Genomic DNA, 16,847 nt, shown 5'->3' with positions numbered 1-16,847 from the left:
TGTCTCCTTGACCACCTGCCTGACATAACACACATTCCTATCCACACTCACCCCAACTCCTCTTTACCTTCCCCATCCTGCTTGGTTTTTCTTTATAACAAATGCATTGCAATGGTCCATAACCCTTACTTGCATCAGACTCCGCTGAGCTGTACATTAAAATGACAGAATTATCTGGGTCAACACAGACATGCCAAATTAATTGATATAGGAAAGTGATTGAATAGATTTAAATTTTTTAAAAAAAGTCACCAGTAACTCCAATGCATAGCCAGGAATGTACCTTATGTTTATTGTATATCACATAACATTGTATATTTATTGTATAAATAATCTATCTCCTCAACCAGTTATAAATTTTAGGTATACAAGATCATTATTTTCCTCAGAGTTTGTTTCATTATTTTCTTCTTGATGAACCTGTAAGTGTACCTTTATGCACTTTTCTGGATATGTTCTTAGGATAGTTTTCTGTAAGTTTATTTTCTCTGCAAGTGTCTGAACATATTTAATTGTGTACGTATTGTGTTATTTGTCACCAATTCTCTCCCAAGAACAATTGTTTCTATTTTCATTCCTTAGGATTTGTTCAGCTACCAATACCCTTTTTGTTATCACCCACCAAACCCATGTGATTCCACTTATTCATGGACTAAAAGCCTGTTGCACGAAGATTCCCACAATAGGTCTTCCTTCCCCTGGCTGCTGGCACCGGTTTTCCCCCGGCACCCTGAACCCAGGCCTTTGGTTCCGCTGCGGCCGCAGTGACGCTTCAGTGCTGTAGCTAATCCTGCTCTAGTTTCTCTGTGCTGTGGTCTTGGTTAAGACAATGCATGCCTATCTGACAGTGTTCCCCAACTTCTAATCTCAGAGAATGGGAGCCAGGGTATTAGTTTGTTGTTGTTTTTTCCTTTTCAGAAGGTTATAATTTTAATTAATATTCTCTTATTAACCATCTCCATTTGGAAAGAGGTACTTGAACATCAGAATTTGTTATAGCCTTCTTTCAGATAAATGGACTTCACAAGGTCTATATTTGCATAACTGATGGAAACTCCTCAATTTTTTTCTTTTTCCCCGCCCCCTTAGAATCAACCTGCTTCTAGGTTGAAATTCCAAACAGAAAAAGTTTAAGTGAAAAATTAAAACTTTTAATTCTATGTTTCTCCCATCACCATTTATCTTCCCTATACCCTCCTCCACCTCCTCCACCCCACTCCCCACCCCTGGAAAGTCAGCACACTGTTGTTCCTGTCCATGAGTTCTTTCTCTCTTTTTTCTTGAGGAAACCCTGGGGAAATCTGGTACAAAGTGATTTTGTTCCTTCTGAGAGCTCAATTCATCTAAACACTCAACCTACCATATGAGACACAAAGTCAGAATTGACCTCTGCCCAGCAGTCCACGTATGGCACCCTGCTATGGTGTTTTATGACTTCATCTGTTGATGACCTGTTTTCGTTTGTTTCTCCCTATTTGTCAGGTTCTCTTGCTTTGCAGAGCCTTCACAAATTAGCTTCTTTATCTCCCTTGAAACCCTTTCTGGTGTCAGGTACTGATGTTAGTTTCAGACTGATTCTTGAATCTAAATAGTGGGAATGACTGCTTTGTTTCCCTCAGGACATTCAAGGTTCAAATGCGGACACTGCCAGAATGCAATTGGACAAACTGTTCACACCACCTGGGAATGATAGGACTTTGCTTTTTGCAGCCGGAAAATTGTACCTCTAAGCCACAGTAATTGGTCTATGACTGCAAGAACCCTTGTTTTTCTTTGTCCTGAAGAGTGTAACATTGGGTATTTCTGTTGAAAGATAGATGCTAATAGTGCTTTGCCTGTTGAAAGAATACTCCAGTTACTGATAAAGTTTGTAGGAATTATTAAAGGTTTGTAGGTTTTATTATATACAGTAGCGGACTGGGTGTTCTATAGATTCATCACAATAACAATAATGGTTTTATATTAAATGAAGGAGACCCTGCATTTCCCTTTTTCACGGGTCTATTGTGACAGCTAGACAGAGCATTTACTCTATCTGACATCCTAGCAGCAGAATTACTACAGCGTGTATTTGGCCTGTAATGTCTTTCTTTGTTCAACATCCAGTTCTTTTTTATTATCACCCTGACTGTTACCTTCTCTTGATGCATTCATCTCCATCATTTCCCTGAACTTTGGGCATTGAATCTTTGCAGCATACACATAGATTTATAAAAACATAAGAAAAAAAGTCAGGGATTACAAAAGAAAGGAAATTTGGGAATCAAAAGTGACATTGAGCCCTAGTTGGTTTGGCTCAGTGGATAGAGTGTCAGCCTGTGGACTGAGGTGTACTGTGTTTGATTCCAGTCAAGGGCACATGCCTGGGTTGCAGGCTCAATCCCTAGTAGGGAGCGTGCAGGAAGCAGCCAATCAATGATTTTTTCTCATCATTCATGTTTCTCTCTCTCTCTCTCTCTCTCCCTCTCCCTTCCTCTCTGAAATCAATAAAAATATATTTTAAAATGACATGGAAATATGATTGAATTGAATGAGCAAACAAAAAATTCAAATAAGTAAATAACATACTGTACTTATTGTAAAGAATCTCTATATATGAAAGCCTAAACAACTGAAAGACCAGTCTACCGGTCACTATGATGCGCACTGACCACCAGGGGACAGACACTCAATGCACAGGATTGGGCTCCCTCCTGTCTGGATTGGGCCGAAACCGGCTATCTGACATCTCCTGAGGCATCCCAGATTGCGAGAGGGCGCAGGCCAGGTCGAAGGATCCCACCAGTGCATGAATCCATTCACCCAGCCTCTAATCTACACTAATAAAAGAGAAACATAGTAATTGGCGTACGACCGCTACCCTTCCCATTGGCTAATCAGCATATCCTTATGCAAATTAACTGTCAGCCAAGATGGCGGCTGGCAGCCAGGCAGCTGGAAGTGAACATGAGTCTTGCTTGCTCCAGGGACTGCAGACTCCAACGTTCCCCGCCTGCCTTGCCGGCCTCTGAGCTGGCAGTTTGAAACATTCTAACAAATATAGGCCGGGATCTCAGAGCTGAAGTTATACATTGTTTCGATTATAGAACCGAAACAAACCAGATACCTGCTCTCAGAGCTAGAGCCAGAGCTAAAGCTGGCCCAGAATAAAATTAAAAAAAGGAGCGGTTGGGAGCTTCAATCAACAACCGCCAGCCTGAAGCAGCCCTCAGCCCCTCACCCAGACTGGCCAGGCACCCCAGTGGGGACCCCCACCCTGAAGGGTGTGTGACCAGCTGCAAACAGCCATCATCCCCTCAGCCAGACTGGCCAGGCACCTCAGTGGGGACCCCCACCCTGATCCAGGATACCCTTCAGGGCAAACCAGCCGGCCCCCAGGCCTCTATCCTATATAGTAAAAGGGTAATATGCCTCCCAGCACCGGGATCAGCGGAGCCACAAGGCCTCCTGGCACCGGATCAGTGTGACAGGGGGCAGAGCCCAAACCCCCTGATCGCCCTGTGGCTCTGTGTGTGACAGGGTGTGGCGTCCCAACCCCCTGATCGGCCCTGCTCTGTGTGTGACAGGGTAGAGCCATAACCTCCCCATCGGCCCTGCTCTGTGAGTGATAGAGGGCGGCACCCCAACCCCCCCCTCCCCCACGGGCCCTGCTCTGTGTGTGACGGGGTAGAGCCATAACCTCCCCATTGGCCCTGCCCTGAGTGTGACAGTGGCGGCGCCCCAACCCCCTGATGGGCCCTGCTCTGTGCATGACAGGGGGCAGCGCCCAACCCCCTGATTGGCCCTGTGCTGTGTGTGACGAGGTGGTGCCGCAACCTCCCCATCGACCCTGCCTTGAGTGTGATAGGGGGCGGTGCCCCAACCCCCCAATCAGCCATACCCTGAGCGTGACTGAGGGTGGCATCGCAACCTCCCGATCCGCCCTGCTCTGTGCAAGACAGGGGGCCGCACCCCAACTCCCCAATCAGCCCTGCTCTGAGCCTGACCAGGGGCTGCACCTAGGGATTGGGCCTGCCCTCTGCCACCCGGGAGCAGGCCTAAGCCAGCAGGTCATTATCTCCCGAGGGGTCCCAGACTGCGAGAGGGCACAGGCCGGGCTGAGGGCCCCCACCTTCCCCCCCCCCCCCCCCCCGAGTGCACAAATTTTTGTGCACTGGGCCTCTAGTCCTATATAATAAAAGCCTAATATGTAAATAGACCAAATGGTGGAACAATGCACACTGTCCACTAGGGGGCAGATGCTCAATGCAGGAGTTGCCCCCTGGTGGTCAGTGTACTCCCTTTAGAGAAGCCCTGCTCAGCCAGAAGCCCTGAGCCGGGCTCACAGCTGGTAAGTGCTGCGTTGGTAGCAGGAGCCTCTCCCGCCTTCACAGCAGTGTTAAGGATGTCTGACTGACGGCTTAGGCCTAACCTGTCAGTTGGACATCCCCCGAGTGCTCCCAGACTGTGAGAGGGCACAGGCCGGACTGAGGGACACCCCCCTGCCCCCAAGTGCATGAATTTCTTGCACCAAGCCTCTAGTATTAATATCTTTTAGCTACTGAATCCAGGATAGCTAAGGGTTATTTTTTATTAATTAAAGTATTAATATGTAAGTCATTTTTTATCCACGTATCTAGGTGGTTATATTTTGGCTTACCATTATTACTTTAATTTATTCGCCTAGTTTATAAGTTTTGCTTATCCTTTGATTAAAATCACTGGTCCTCACCAATAAAACCTTTAAAATTGCAACTTACCCTAATTACATTTAAACAGGGAAGAGGTTAGGATATTGTATGTGAGAGCTAGTGAAAGTTATGCTACCCTGCATATACTTGAAGTTAAAGGGATAATGCAGTTGCAGTGTTAAGCCATTTAGTCTGCTATGTGATCTATTTTATTTATGTTCCCACAACTCTTAAAAAATGTGATAAAACTAAAAAAATATACAATTGGATTTCTTTTGAAAACTGGAAAAAAGGGCTGAGATTCCTGTTATGGTGACATGGCAGGTGGAAGATTAAGTCATAGAAGCAGATAGGCTCCTTATTATATGTCCCTGGAAACAAGTAGATGGTGGGGAAGGCTTTGTACAAGACCATCAGATTGGTTTTTCAAACTCACTTTAGTTCTTCAGGAGCAGGTCCCCCCTCTCTGATACCTGGGTTAGCTTCAGGCATAGAACCAATATCAGACCAAGGAAGAATTTCAAATGATTCCGTCGCAATATACAGTCAGAACACAGAGTCTAATATACCCTACGTTTTTATGCATGTAGTTCCAAGGCTGAATGCTTTCAAATACTGCTGTACATGTGAAAAGTAAATATTTAATGAAGGAGCAGGGAGCTCTTACTCTAGAAAGCTGCATAGATTTCTTTCCGTTTTGAAGATCTTTTCTTCTATGAGTATTTCTTGCTGTAAGATCTTTGTTTTCTAAGAGCACCTTTTACTTTAGGGCAAATAATGATTTAGATACAGGCACTTTTTCAAATTAATTTTAAAAAAGCAAGGCAGTTTTGGAATTAACTTGAAGATAAATCTGGTTTATACATTTATAATGATAAAAGGAAAACAACAAATAGTTCAAGTACAGCATTTCTCACTTGCAGAAATTCAGGTGCGGTTCTACATAAAATTAAATTTGTTTTTCGACACTTTTCAATTGAACACTAAAAAAATGCATATTATTGATGTAACAGCATTAACTTTTATTATGATAGTTTTGTGACTAAGTCTTCTAAATTTAATATTTTTAGTTTGTGCATCAGAATTTGAATATCCATATTTTGTGTTGTTTATCAGTTATGGTACATGATAAATTGTTTTAACAGAGGTTCATGATCTTAAGGGTGTAAATAATATGTAAGTTTATTTCTTTCTTCTAAAATAGCTCAGAGGTCAGTAGTCTAAGGCAAGTGGGATAAGCTTTGTTCCCTGAGGGCATTGAAAGATCCAGAGTCCTTGAATCCCATAGTTTCTCAGTATCCTAGATTTGTGGCATCCATATTGAGAACAGCGAGCTCATTAGCTCACAGAAAGGAGAAAGAAGACACCCAAGCATGGATTTGAAGGAGGTGACCTAGGCTCTGTTTCACCATTGCTTTCTTTCATGCCAGATTGGCCTGACTCAGTCTTATTGCCTTACCTACTACAGAGAGGCTGGTAAATACACACCCTACCTGGGTAGCTCTGTGCTCTGCTAAAACTCAAGGTCTTCTCTTTCTACACTGAAGGAGCGAATGCAAATGAGGGACAGTGAAAGGCCTTTGCTATGCTAATAATTTCCCCTTACTTTTAAAAAGTATTAATATATCAGCTTGGGGATTTGGAGACTACTTTTTCCCATGTTTTATTTCCCCCCAGTTTTTTCCCCCTCACCCAAGGGCATGCTTAGAGAGAGAGAAAATGGGAGCGAGAGAGAAATAACATTGTTTTTAGGAAATTGTATTGAAACTGTGCTCCTTGTAAGTCATTCAGGACAGCAGATATTTCTCTAATAAAGATAAGAGTGTGAATTTTATCTTTACTATTTGGTTTACATTTCACTTAGGATTTGTTTCTGAAGGGAACTGTGTACACTCACTGCTTCGAGTAACTGAAGAAAGTTGATAATGAGAAAGACAATTATCATCTGAGGTGGGGTTGTTTTTGGCAATCTAGTTTATTAGCTTTGTTTTTCTATTGCTCCTCACTTTTTTTTTATTTGTTGAAAAGCAACGTGTGTTTTTTTTTTACGGACTACAATTTTCACTATAAGCAAACTAATTTATGTATATTATGGACATGGTTCTATTATACAAAATTAATGTTATCAGGGCATAGAAGTAGGAAGTGTTCTAAATTTTACTTGTTTTAATGTAATAAAGAGAAAACCCCAGGCTGAAGCCATACCACCCTTAACGTGCCTGATCCCGGAAGCTAAACAAGATCCAGCCTGGTTAGTACTTAGATGGGAGAATACGACAATATATCCTTCAAAAGTTGATGCCTGTTGTGATTGAAACACTTTGTATCAGATGATTAATACATTTTAGTAATAATTCACCAAGGGATGAGGCATAGTGTACAATTAAAATTCATTATTTTCCTATGACACTACCTGTTCATTTATTAAAGTAATTGTATTTTAGTAGCAGCTGCGTTTGATAAATAAGCTCAATCTCTTCAATCGACACCATGTTTCCCCAAATTCTTGCAATTGTAGGAATAATAAGCATAATAACTATTTCCACTTGTATGTGTTTTGGACAATCATGAATCTGGAATATGAGGAAGCCATAACAATTAATGGCAATTTATGGCAAGTCTTTGCATAGGAGAAGACAATAAAATACCTGTTAACACTTGGAGTGCGGGTGAATTTCCCGCCAAAATATAAGATGGCTCTGTCTTTTGGTTTTGTTCCATCCACCAAAAGGGTGGATTACAAACAAATATTTGGTAATACGCAGTTACAATCGGCCCGAGTTTACATGTTTCCCGCACTCCACCGCAAATCTATATGAACCGAGTTAAAGACGGCTCCCGCGGAGTACGCGCAATTCACGCGAGCCGACTTAACTCGTTTTAAGAATTCTTGAGGTTGAATCTGGTTCCGCCCCTTAACAGCATCAACTCTAATTGCCCCAACTTCTTCATCTGAAGATGAAGAGTATAATAGTATCTTCTTCAGGTTTTTATGAGGTTTAAAGTAGTTACTTAAGCCATTTTTAGTATACAGAATATCCTATATGCATATTAAATAATGATGCAGAGATAGTATAACCCATGTATAAAAATATGTAAAATTTTTCTCGCAGTTTTCTATAAAATCCTCTGTCATAAGTGACCAGACAGTGCCTCTATACTTTTCTTGGCACTTCCTTCTCTTCTTCCATCTCTTGTTCTCCTCCTGAGAGGGATGTTGAATACTTATATCATATCTAGGATGTTGCTAGTACACATATTACCAAGAACTCCATTGCTCTGTAAATAATGGAGGTTAGTTATTAAAGTAGAGACCATCCCGATCACAACCACAAAGTGTTCAAAAACATCTATTTTCCATTCAGGATAAAGTTCAGCGGAAAAATTTCAGATGTAACTCTTTAGCATCCTGCTGTATCTCATTTTGGTTTTTCCGACTCTCCATTTCTTCTGAAAAGTGGCCTCTTAAATGGTCTTTGGCTTGTACATTACAGAAAAGTAGCTTTGTGGTGGTGGTCTCTAAAAAATATGTCCTTTGTTAGTTATCTGTCATTTAATTTATGGAATACTATTTTTTCTCACTAAAAAATTCACACTGGAGAGGATTAACTACTCAGAGGCTGCAACATCACTTGATCTCAGCATAAGCTTTGCTTTCCAGTTTAATGGTTCCATGTTGGGCACTGTACCTAGAGCTTTAGGACCCAATTTTATATCCCAGCTCCCCTGAGTCCCAGTTATGTTACTCACTGGAATTCAGGTTACTCACCTTTTAGGCTCTAGTTTCTTATCAAACATAATGACGTAAAAAAACACCACCTCATAGTGTTGTTATTTGAATTAAACTGCATATACTGTCAATATGCACATCTTCTTTCTAGACTGTATATAGACTAATATAGTGGTTTATTGTATTACTTATCATAGTATTGGGCACATAATAAAACTTTACACACTAGTTGTTCATTGTTTTTTTTTTTTTCCTAAGAAATATATAGCAATGAAGAGTTTACTCATCCCTTGTATCAGTCAACTAATTGCTCAATTTTTAGAGTAACAGTAATGAGATGTATATTATTGTGTGATAGAATACTCGCATTTTCACCTTTTCTCTTGGGATATATGGGCTGTGGGTTGAAATAGTTATTGTATTTCCAAATACAAATTAAACAGGTACTAAACATTTGCTAACATTATGAAATTTATATTTTTTAAAGTACAAGATGAAAAGGCAAAAGATTAGAAACAAGTTTTAAAATTATGCTTGTTGAATGTAACAAGAATACAGCCAAATAGCTAAACTAAAACCAATGAATAGAATTCAGAAAAATTTATTTTAGTTAAGAAAATATACTTAACCCTAAGAGATGTTGGGAGTAAACTTTTTTTCTCCGTTTGATGGAAGTTTTTTGTTTGTTTGTTTTTGTTGTTTGTTTTTGTCACTGGCAATCTTTAGACAGGATGGAGAATTTTACCTTGTCATCCTATGGTGGTTTTATAGATTCAATTCCAAGAGTTGTTTGTTTGTTTGTTTGTTTGTTTTTTAATCAAAGAGTCACATGACTTTAGTATTGGGAAGATTCCCAATAATAAAATATCTCCAGTGATGCTAAAAACATTGAAGTATGTTACAGCTTGTGTGTGTGTGTGTGTGTGTGTGTGTGTGTGTGTGTGTGTATGTGTGGCAAGATGTATATGACTTATATAAATTAAAAAAACGTTGTTAACTCTAACATAAAACATTCTTATTTTCCTCTTGCCAATATTAATTTTATTTTTTAGTGTTTTCTGGTATCATTACAAAACCTTCTTATTTGGTTATTTGGTGAAATGTAAAACAAAAGAACTGTAATCAGCTTACAATTTGCCATGCATTATATTGTAGCTAGAATCACTCGATAAAATACAGGATGCCCAGCTGAATCTAAATTTTAGATAAAAAACAAAGTTTTTCAGTATAAATATGTCTTTAGTAGTAACATTTTTATTTGCTAAATCTGGCAGTCTTAACTGTAATGTATACTAAACACTATTTCTGCTGTAGTTGAAGTGTTAGAATATTTAATATTTTATATTTGCATAATATATAAAAATACATTTTTGTTAGCAGCATTTTCTTTGGTACCAGTTCATCCTCCTCATTGTGTTATCTAAGTGCAAGATTGCAATTATTAATAGCATCTCATATCTAAAGAATGCTTTGCCATTATTTTAAATTTATATTTATCTATATTAAGACATATACTCTATTATCAGTGAAAAAAATCTGCATTGGAGAAGAGAATGCTTTTTCCAGTACCTAGCAAAGCGTAAATAGACTGCGGGCATGTATAAATTCACAGCTCAATAAACATATTTCCTAAAATAAATCCTTGTATAGATTGTTTTACTGGTGCATTCAAATGTGCGTTTTATAATTGGTTTGTTTTCTTCTCAACTCAGCTAAGCCCTTCTTGAACCATTTTCTTCTATGGTGAAACAGGCAGTTAATTTGAAATACTGCTACTAATTTCTTAACATTTATTTTCTTACTACTAGTAGTGCTATACTACTAATAAGCTCATTTAAATATAATATAGATATTTTTCATTCATTATTGGTTTAGAATTCAGATTTGCAATTTAAAGATATCCCTGATAGTAATATACTAAACTGCCTTAAAGAATAGGATGTTTTCTTCCAGTTTCTATAAAAAAAAAAGTGAATTTTCACAACCTCTTCTTTAAAAAAAAAAATTATGTTATATACAGACATGAGCAGAGCAAGGACACATGGACCAGGTACAGAAACTCACCAGAGCAGAAATCCCAGAATGCCTAGCAAGGGGCAAAACTGGGAAAACAAGAACCTCACCCTCAGGGCAAACCAATCCTCCCTAGCACATCAGGTTGGACTCCTGATCTTTCATATGACTGGTCAGGCGGTGTAGACCCCCTGATCTTGATTCCCCTTAAAGATAACATCTGGGCTTCAGTCATATTTTAGCTCCGGGCCCAGAAAAGCAACAAAACCAATCAAGTGATGCTATGGCTGCCTCGGGACCACTGCATGGACTAATGATCCCCTTTCTGGGCACCAACCAATCAGTGGAGACGATCACCCTGAAAGAGCACACCTGGAAAGCTGGTGAATATTCTATGAAGGCCCTTCCCTGAGACCTCCCCTAAGATTGTCGCCTGCAGAGCATGCCAGCACCATTTCTTTCCCCTCTTCTTCCCTCCAAGGGATTCCAGGAGACTTGCAATCAGGGGAGCAATGGGCAGCAGCAGTGCCTTTTCTCTGACTTCCCAGTGAGCCAAAGCAGCCCAGCCGAGGCTCTCCTGCTCTCCTGTTTTTTCTTCGATGCCCTTCATTGTTTCACTGTCCTAAATACATATATATCTCCTATCTAATAAAGAGGGAATATGCTAATTGACCCTCACGCTGTCGCAAAGATGGCAGTGCCCACAGCCAATAAGGAGGGGATATGCTAATTGAATTTCCCTCTCTCAAAGATGGCAGGGCCCACAGCCACAAGATGGCAGCACCCAGTCCCCTCAGCCCCGCCGGGGTGGCAGGCATGTGGCAAGGCCTGGCCCACCCTGAGTGCCTGCTTCTGCAGTCCCCCAGTCCCCTCAGCCCCCTATCCACCCAGGACCGGCCTGAAGCACAGGCAAGCCTTGGATGGTGGCTGCCCAGCCACCCAGGTCCACCCGAGGCTCAGGTAACCAGGGCTTGCCAAGGCACTGCTGGCACTGGCAGCAGCAGAGGTGTGATGGGGCATCGCCTTCCTCTGATCTCCAGGTCACCTCCCACCCCTGAGGGCTCTGGACTGTGAGAGAGGGCAGGCTGGGCTGAGGGACACCCCCTCTCCAGTGCATGAATTTTCATGCATTGGGCCTCTAGTATGTGTGTGTATATATATATTTTAATATATATTTTATTGATTTTTCTTTTTTTACAGAGAGGAAGGGAGAGGGAGGGGGATAGAGAGTTAGAAGCATCAATGAGAGAGAAACATTGATCAGCTGCCTCCTGCACACTCCCTAATGGGGATGTGCCCACAATCAAGGTATATGCCCTTGACCAGAATTGAACGTAGGACCCTACAGTCTGCAGGCTGACGCTCTATTCTCTGAGCCAAACTGGTTAGGGTCTAAGTATATTTTTGTTGGCATCATGGACCCTGAGGAGACAGCATTACTGTCTCTGGTTATAAAGTTGATTGTAAAAGGCATTGGTATTAAGTGTGAAGAGTATATTCATATGGAGAAAGACTAGTTTGATATTTTTGACTTCATAATTTCTTTTTTTGAGCTAATAACAATGCAATAAAAATTAAGACAAACTTACTCTATACTGTGATATACGTTGAAATTTTAGTCTTTGTGCTTTTCTAGAGATTGTATATGACAGTATATTAGGTATTATATCCTATCCTATCCTATCTTATTATATTATATATCATTGGTTGTATATTGTATCTCTGATGAGTCATATTCAACATAAAAAGCCCTGAAAGTGGGGAAGGTAGAATAAAATATTTTTTATTTTCATATTTTAGTACAAAATTACGACCTCAAAAACTGAAATCTTGTCTGTGCCTTGCTGGCTCTGGCATGCACTGACACCGACCCCTAGTGGTGAGATAGCCTGTCCTTTGTGCATTTCTCTTATTCCTCCCCAACTTTTTTTTTTTTTTTTTTTTTTTTTGTGGAAGGGGAGGGGCGGTAAGGACTAAGAACCAAAGTAAGTAATTAAAGGTGTAAAGGTGAAGATGAAATAAGAATATTAATAATTAAATTTTTTTGTGCCACTCAGCAGTCCCAAAAACATGTAGTAAAATAAACTGTTAAAAGTTCTAAATGAGTGGATTAATTTGCATAGTAACTCGACAAATAGCATAACTACTCTTCATATTTAAATTAGTTACCTTTCGTAGAAATAGGAAAATAAGAATTTTAGTACTTTAATCTGCCATTTTAAATGAAGTTATATTTGTTTTAATAATTGTACCCTTTGTATTTTAACTCTCCAAAGATATACACCACTGAGCACTTAATCTACTTAAGGTATTACCCATAAGGATTAACTTACTTTACTTTAGATTTCTATAATGGCATTAGCATTTTTAAAAGATGCACTGCAACTTTTGGTATGGGAGCACTGTGGGAAACAGGGTCAAATGTTATTAACAAACTATATAGAATGAGAAACTAGGCATAGTTTTTTTTTCCCCTTTCTGCTTTTCACGTCAGTAAAACCCGATTGTTTCTTTAGAATTATACATCACAAATGAGATTTTTCAATATTCAATACAATTAACAACAGTCTTGCAAGTAAAATATTGGATCATTAGCTATCATTGTATATGTATGTGTTTTTCCACCTAAATGATAGTTGCAGGTTTTAATGTTTTGAATAATTTTATCACAAAACACTGTCCTACTATGACTGTTTTTAAGGAATATTGCCATTCTGTTTTATTTCTTAAAACTATCCATTGCATATAAAAGATGTGAGACCATAGTAGAAATAATTAATATCATATATTATAAAAGAAACATCATGTATAATTATATCAGAGATTGTTCTATGGAGAGCACCTCTGTGGGATGCTAATATATGTTTCCACTATAAAAGACTACTGTGCTGAGAAAAAAAAATAAGGAAAATAGATTTGAAATGGTTAAAAAGGCTTTTTTACCACAGATACTTTAGCACCTTTAACATTTTAATGTCTAGCTCTCAGAAAAAGGGATAGAGAATGCAGTGTTTTCCAAATCAATCTAATGCAGAATTTTTGCAAGCAGTATACAGTTGAAATAATGTGGAAAATGCTGACCTCTGTGTTTCTTCAAATCCCTTGAATGTTTTCTTCTCTATGATTTCCACCTTGTGTTTTTGTTGATGTACATGCGCAGAAGTGTGTAAGGACAGGTAGCTGACTGATAATGGAATCAGGCAGACTTTCCCCCCAAGAGCATGAAATGGGAGAGGCTCTCCCTGAAGGTGAACAGTTCTCACCTCCTGCAGCTTATGGGAAGGACATCTATATCACTTTAATGTGCCCCTTAAGCTGCTACCTACAGTCACAACAATTTCACTCAGGTATTAAATACAGCCTTAGCTCCAGGGCAAGATCTGAAGGAGCCGGTGATGCTAGCCCTCTTCTTGCGGAGGTCAGGAGCATGCTGAAGCATAAGACTTCATCCTTTTTCTTAAACGGCAAGCAAAACATATGACTATAGTATTGCAGAACTTCTCCCTGAACCTCTATCTTCTGCTGAAATGAATATTGCACTTCTGGTTCTTATATATTTTAAAGTTGCATACCCAAATACTTGAGGAACTGGTAAAAAATGTAAAAGCTTAATGCTTTTCTATGGCAGCTAATAAAGTTTCATTTTTATTGTAACATTTATATTTCATATTGGAAACATTCTTCAAATTGATTAAACCTAAATAAATATTCAGAATATTGAAGACCTCAGCATTATAAGTTGCATAATTTTCTTGCAGAAATTATTTTTTACAAAAATAGTCAATAATTTGTCACGCTTTTAGCAGCAATTGAATGCATCCTTATGATTATACCCTCTAGAAAAGTGAAGGCCTAAATTATTAAATGTCCAATTGATATGAGTTCGTTAAAAGTTTGAACAGTTACTTACAAAGTCATATTGTGAAAAAGGCTTATTATTCTTAGATATCCAGCAATAATAAGGACATTATGTTCTGCGTGAATATACTTTCAAGGAACTTATGTCTTTGTAAAGCATGGGGCACTTTTCTTGATGAGCTAAAGGCTTTCCCATGGAAGTGTAGATCAGGGCTCAGCTTGTAGTTCTGGGTGCAAAACTCTGAAATAAAATAACTCTGTATTTTCAATGGTTTTCTCCAAATATTCCCTCATTTTATTTGCACAGACACCCAGTGAGGAAAGCAGAGTGCCAATTGCTTTCAATTTGGAATGATATAAATTATTTGGATTATATGTAAGGTAAAGGATTTGTTTATTTAAAAGAAAATCATCAATCCCCAGGAAATACAAAATAAGATTTCAGAGTCAGTGGTTAGTTTCATATTTCAAATTATAGGTGTGTTTTTTTCTTTTGTTTTTAAATGGAACTTTTGTTAGATACTTGGGAAAAACAATATGGCAACTCTACTTCAGGTAGATATTAAGAAGAAAAAGTAGTATTTTTCACCCTTATTATTTTACTTGCTAATGTAACTAGAGTCATTTAACTTAGTGTTAATAATATAAAGTGACAAAATAATTTAGATTTAGACCTTCATATGTCCTTTCAGAAATTAATTTTCAACTAGTTTCAGGTGTGTGTGTGCCCGTGTGTGTGTGTGTCTGTTTTTTTCCAGTAAGGGATTGAACCCACCATCTGGGTATGTGTCCTGACCAGGAATCCAACTCATAACCTTTGGTTCATGAGGCTATGCTCCAACCAACTGAGTCACACCACTGTGGACAAGGGTCAAGTTTTTATTCAATTGATTCTAGTTGCAAATAATATATTTTAATATTTCAACATTCAAATCTTATAAAATAGATTATTTGGCTTTGTAAAGAAATACACTAGCGGACAGCATAGAGACTTGAGGAAAATTGAAATTTCAGTCATGTAGCTTTATTTAAGATTTTTAACCTCTTCACTCATATTCTGAAGATAAATATCTAATCAGCATAAAGTAATTTTTTATTAATTGAAGAGTTTTTAATTTCCTATCTATATATTTATTTCTCTAAAATACAAACTAAACAAATGTTTTAAGGCTTGCATACAAATTTTAAAATACTTATTTTAGGGTTATAGTTATTTAAAATTCAAACTATTAGCCCTAACCGGTTTGGCTCAGTGGATAGAGCTTCTGCCTGCGGACTGAAGGGTTCCAGGTTCGATTCTGGTCAAGGGCATGTACCTTGGTTGCGGGCACATCCCCAGTAGGGGGTGTGCAGGAGGCAGCTGATCGATGTTTCTCTCTATCCCTTCCCCTTCCTCTCACTAAAAAATCAATAAAATATATAAAACAAATATATATATCTACACTAATAAAAGAGAAACATGGTAATTAGCGTACAACCGCTACCCTTCCCATTGGCTAATCAGCATATCCTTATGCAAATTAACTGTCAGCCAAGATGGCGGCCAGCAGCCCGGCAGCTGGAAGCAAACATGAGGCTTGCTTGCTCCAGTGACTGCAGACTCCAACGTTCCCCGCCTGCCTTGCCGGCCTCTGAGCTGCAACTCTAAGAAACTTTGTAACAAATATAGAAGCTAAACAAAACCCCAGAAACCAGCTTTCAGCCAGCTGGGATCTCAGAGCTGGAGTTATACATTGTTTCGATTATAGAACGCAATCAGCAGCGGAAGCCTCAGAGCTAGAGCCAGAGCTAAAGCTGGCCCAGAATAATAAAAAAAAAAATTCAAACTATTATGAATATTAATGAGTTGACTTCTACATGGAAAGTGACTGCTTTGGGAAATTGGACATGAAAAACCATTAGAGTTCTTTTGTTCAATATGTTACACATCTATAGATATATTACTTAAGTTATGTGTGTTATCATTATATTTCAACACTCTAAACAGACTCATGTAACCTTAAAACATATAATGGATATTTAAGTATACACAGTCACACACATATCTATATATATTTATACATATATATATATTCCAATTTTACAATACTTTTGTTTTGTGGCTGTCCTCAAACTACACTTAAGGGAAAACCTCTAATAATATGTTTAATATCTGACAGCAGTTTGTATGTCACCATCTATACAAAATGATTTTTAAATGTTTCTATAGCAATTTTGTCAATCACTGTCAAATCACTTAATATATTTGTGCAATAATTATGAAATGTGCCATTGCAGTCAGCTAAAATAGCTCATTTACATATACATAGATAAAAACCAATATTTTATTTCCCAAATTTAATCTAATTAACTCATGTACTTTGTTATATTTTTAAAGTTAGACATGGAAAGCAAAATTGCTCCTTGAGTTTATTCATTTTTCTCTGCAACTCCAAAATATTTCTGGACTGCTAGACTCTGTTGATTTCCAGTGCTTCACATATCCTGTTGTAATCCACTGACATTTCTCGCTCAATCATCAATATCTTCTGGTTCTGCCACTGCAGGGTTAAAATTTTATTATGTCTTTTTCCTTT

Source organism: Myotis yumanensis, unplaced genomic scaffold, assembly GCF_028538775.1.
Source record: "Myotis yumanensis isolate MYYU_CA2020_CCGP unplaced genomic scaffold, mMyoYum1.0.hap1 SCAF_13, whole genome shotgun sequence".
NCBI lineage: Eukaryota > Metazoa > Chordata > Mammalia > Chiroptera > Vespertilionidae > Myotis > Myotis yumanensis.
Note: the sequence above shows the minus strand (reverse complement) of the source record.